Source organism: Vulpes vulpes, chromosome 14, assembly GCF_048418805.1.
Source record: "Vulpes vulpes isolate BD-2025 chromosome 14, VulVul3, whole genome shotgun sequence".
NCBI classification, from domain to species: Eukaryota; Metazoa; Chordata; class Mammalia; order Carnivora; family Canidae; genus Vulpes; species Vulpes vulpes.
This window is the reverse complement of record NC_132793.1, coordinates 139618877-139623357: the sequence shown is the minus strand read 5'-3', so window position 1 is coordinate 139623357 and position 4481 is coordinate 139618877. Positions and strand designations below refer to the sequence as shown.

Genomic DNA, 4481 nt, shown 5'->3' with positions numbered 1-4481 from the left:
CCGCAGACCCCGCCGTCCGCGCCCGGCTTCCGACTGCGCCCGCCGCCACTGCGCACGCGCGGGCCCGGGGGGCGGGGCCGGGGCTGGGGGCGGGCCCGGGGGCGGGGCGGGGGCGGGGCCGCGCGAGGGGGGCCGCGCGGGCCGGCCTGGAGGGCTGGGGGCCGGGCTGGGGCTCCCCGCCGCGCGTCTGCACCTGCCCTGACCCGCGCCTGCGCACACGGACACCTCCCACTCGACACGCGGGTCCCGCCGGCGGTTCGTGGTTGCCCGCGGCCCAGCCCGGGGCCAGAGGGTGGGGTCTGCAGCCCAGGCCCGCCCCCCGCCCCCCGCCCCCCCCCTGCCTGCCCGACAGGGCGAGGGCGCGGCCGTGTCCTCCGCAGGCTGGGAGGTCACCCCCACCCGGGCGCGGTGCCCCTCCCGACGGCTCTGGGGGAAGGCCCGGGGCCGCACCCTCCTCGGGCGCCTCGGTTCCCCGGGGCTGCGGTGGCCCCCTCGCCCCGCCCCGCCAGGAGAGGCCCGGGCAGCGCCGGGACCAGCGGGCGGCGTGTCCACGAAGGCCACCCTGACCCCATCCCCGCCCCAATCACTCGGTCCCTTCTGTGGGGCTGACCGAGATGGGCATCGTGGGCCAGGGGCTCCTGGGGACCCGCCTGTGGGTGCGGCTCCCACCTGCTGCTGCTGGGCCCACCTCCCGCCGCGCCCACCCTGGCAGGACAAGCAGGGGCTGGCTCCCCTGGGTGCCGGGAGCGGTAGAGCCCCAGGTCCCAGAGGAGGAGAAAAACAGGGCGCGGGTGCACCCAGCGGAAGATAAGGAACCAGGGGAGGGACTACACACCCGGGACGCAGGACAGCAATGCCCGGAGGTGAGCTGGGCCTGCAGGGAGACGGCAGGGTCCCCAAGGGACAGGGTCCCCAGGGCGGCTCCAGCTGCAGGCTGCAGAGGCACAGAGGCAGCGGCAGAGACAGGTCCTAGGGGGCAGGGTCCACTCCCCTCTCCTGGTCTCCTCCCAGCACCCCCCGGCTGCCTTCCACCCACCCAGCTGCCCAACCCTGCCCTTGGCCGTGTCCCAAGTCACCAGGGAGGCCCCGGCCCCAGCCCCCACCTGCCTCCTGGCCCTGGGAGGGTAGCCGCCCCCACGGGCTTCTGGAGGAGCAGACCCTGGGGGGGCCTGAGGGGCGGGGAGCACCTGAGGAGGGCTGCTGTCCCGTGCAGCCTGCCCCGACACGCCGCCCTCAAAGCCACCCCTGCCACCTGCCAAAGCGCTTAGCAGCTCGTAGCGGAGGCGGGACACACCTCCTCCCGCCTGGCGCCCCCGCGTCCGTGCTCCCTCAGCGGCCTCGGAGCCCCACACAGCAGCACAGCAGCGCAGGCACGGCGCTTCCCCCTCCCGGGGCTGAGGCCGAGGCCCGAGGTCGGGGGGCGCACAGCCATGTTTAGGGGGGGTCGTCCTGACTCGCACACGGCGGCCTTCACGGGCAGCAGAGGGAGCACGAGGTGGGCAGTGTGTCCGAACAGGGCCCTGACCCCGTCCCTGTCCCCACTACCGCCCTCCGAGGCCCCACCCCGCGGGCCATCCGTGGGGGTGAGAGTCTCAACACACGAATCAGTGACGGAGTGACTGTGTTGTCGAGGCCACTCCGTCTGTGACGCTTTGCTACGGGAACCCCATCAAAGCCCCGGGGGCTGGCCGGCTGCACACCGTGGGGTGACCAGTGCTCGCACCCTCGAGCCCGTGGCTGGGCCTCTTTATTGCCAGTCACATCGGGCGCACACGGCTGCTCCACTGCAGGGGGACAACGGTCGTGTCCGCTGCTCTGACCGGGCTGCCGCATGGTTGCCGGACCTCGGCTGTTGGGAAAAAATGCTTCCAGGAACTCTGGCCCATGGACGCGTGGCCCCTGGAGTGTCACTGCTGGGCCACAGGTCATGCTGCCTTCCCCTCTACCAGGTAACGCCCGAGAAAAATAAACCCGCACAGAAATAAAAATGTTATGTCCGCTGGCAACGTAGGAGGGTTCCCTCCGCTGCACGTTTCTGACAACCCCGCACACGCACGGTTTCACAATTTCAGCCTTTCTGGTAGGTTTGGTGGTGAGGAAGGCTCCAGACCCTTGCCCCAGCTTCATTTGCCACCTGCCGCTCTTCCCGTAAGGCCCTGGCCCGAGCTCCACCATTTTTCTATCAAGCGTCTTTTCCTTAATGACTCATAGTTCGTTGCATGCTCTGGAGGGGACAGTTGTGTCCGCTGCAGTCCACACTCCTCAGCCACGCACCCACACCCCAGAACCGGGACCACAGGGACAGGGAACCAGGGCTCCTGGGGAAATGCAGGCTCGGCCTCCTGGGAGCCCCTGGTCGCAGGGCTCTTGCCAACGGGTCCACGCAGAGCCCTGTTTGGCGCGGCTTCCCTTTAAAGGTCCCTTATCCAAGACACTGCAGACCCATGAGGAACTGTGGCGCCGGCGCCACCGACCTCGGTCCGGTCGGAACCTGCGCAGCTAGCCGTCACAGCCGGGGCGCTGCGGGCTCGGGATCTCCAGCACCACGCAGGGGGCACGTCGGGCCAGGGCCACCGGCCAGAAGCACAAAGTGAGGGGAAAGCGGCCCAGAGAGACCCCACAAAGGACGCTGCTTTGCTGCGTGAGCTGTGCGCCGCCTTGCTCTGCCTCCGCCGGGGACGCCGGGCCACTCTCATTTCTCGGTGCTCGGTGCATGTCCCCGAATGACCGAGGAAGTGTGGGGACTGTGGACTGTGGGCTTACAGACGTGGCTTCGTGAGTGGGCCGGTGGGCGATTCCAGGGCCGTGGATATGGACGTGTGATGGTCAGCGCCGCCTCCGCACAGGACATCCCAGCTCGCTGGGTGGTGGCTGTCGTGAGCAGGCCGACCGCGGTCCTTCCCGGGGCCTCGGAGCCGGTGGAGCTCCTGCCTGCTCGGGGCAGAGGATCCCGGTTTGTCTCCTGAGTCCGCCGGCCGTGGCAGTGGGCACAGGCCCGCCCGGGGCAGCGTCTCTAAGTCGGGAGGCGAATCACCATAGAGCTTCAGCCGTCCGCATCCAGGGCAGATAAGAAATCACCCTCTTTTTAGAAGTTGACTAACAGCACAAACATCCCCAAACCCAGAAAATAGCAGGATTTTTATTCATAACTGCCTGCAACTCATCATCATATGTATCTCGGTAACATTTTTTTAAAGGTTTTATTTATTTGTTCATGAGAGACACACAGAGAGAGAGAGAGAGAGGCAGAGACCCAGGCCGAGGGAGAAGCAGGCTCTACGCAGGGAGCCCGACGTGGGACTCGATCCTGGGACTCCGGGATCATGGCCTGAGCTGAAGGCAGACGCTTAACCGCTGAGCCACCCAGGCGTCCTGGTGACATTTTTTAAAAAAGATTTTATTTATTTATTCATTCATGAGACACAGAGAGAGAGAGAGAGGCAGAGGGAGAAGCAGGCTCCCTGCGGGGAGCCCGACGTGGGACTCGATCCCAGGACCCCAGGATCAGGCCCTGGGCCAATGGCGGCGCTAAACCGCCGAGCCACCGGGGCTGCTCACAGTGACATTTTTTATTGTTTCTTCTTGTAACAATTTTCAGTATTACTTTCCAGGGAGAAAAGAGATGGACTTTAAATCTCTAACGCCGTGTGTGCTGCTCCACCAACGTCCTGGCCGGACAGCTCCCTCCCCACAGCTCGCAGCCTCTGCCACCACCACCCGGGGCTGCAGGGGCCTTCGGCAGGTGTCGCCCACAGGCTGGCAAGCGTGCCGTGCCTGGTCCCAGGCGCCCCCACGGATCAGATGAGCCTTCTTCCGTCGCGTCCTTGTCACGTTGGCCGCGAGGGCTGCACGTTTTCTCGGTGTCAGCATTTCCTGGTAAAGCAGCAAATGTTTAATCCTGTTGCTAAAGTCCACGTGATCCAGTCCTTCGGGTTAACTGCCACGGCTGTTCCTGGAAGCTGTTTCCTGTGCCAGAGTGACTGGCATTGACGCCGCGATGCAAGGAAGTGACTGGGAACACCACAAATACGCTCGCCGCTCGGCTAAACCGCACCTGAGGCTTCCAGCCCCTGGCCGCCCCGTGGTGGATCCATGATCCCAGAAGGCTCGCCCCCTCCCCAGAGGCCCCGGCGGGCGGGGAAGCACGGGGAGCTGCGGTGGCGGGGACCCCTGCAGTCCTCCTGTCATCCTTTAGCAAACTGTACGGAGCCATCTGCCCTGACGGCACCACCAAGGCCCTGCGGGAACCCGCCAGCCTGCGAGCTGCTGTGCCCCTGTCCACCTCCTCCGTCCTGACCCCAGCCGGCAGGTGCTCCGGGCGGGCGGGCCGCGCTCCTTCACGCGCCTGCTGGCTTCTGTCCTCCAGAGTGTGAGCCCGCCTTCCCGAGCTCGTGGCCCCTTCCCCCATCATTGAACTGCAGCATCTTTACCTTAAAATGTGTACCCAGGATTTTTGTTAAAGATCGTATTTATTTATTTGA

General features: G+C 66.0%; 1 long non-coding RNA gene across 1 annotated transcript; it reads left to right on the top strand.

Annotated features, from left to right (window-relative positions):
• Positions 1-105: 105 nt before the first annotated feature.
• LOC140595528 (uncharacterized) lies at positions 106-4461 on the top strand. Its single transcript, XR_011997259.1, has 2 exons — positions 106-863; positions 1791-4461. It is a non-coding gene; the product is annotated as an uncharacterized lncRNA (long non-coding RNA).
• The last annotated feature ends 20 nt before the right edge of the window (positions 4462-4481 follow it).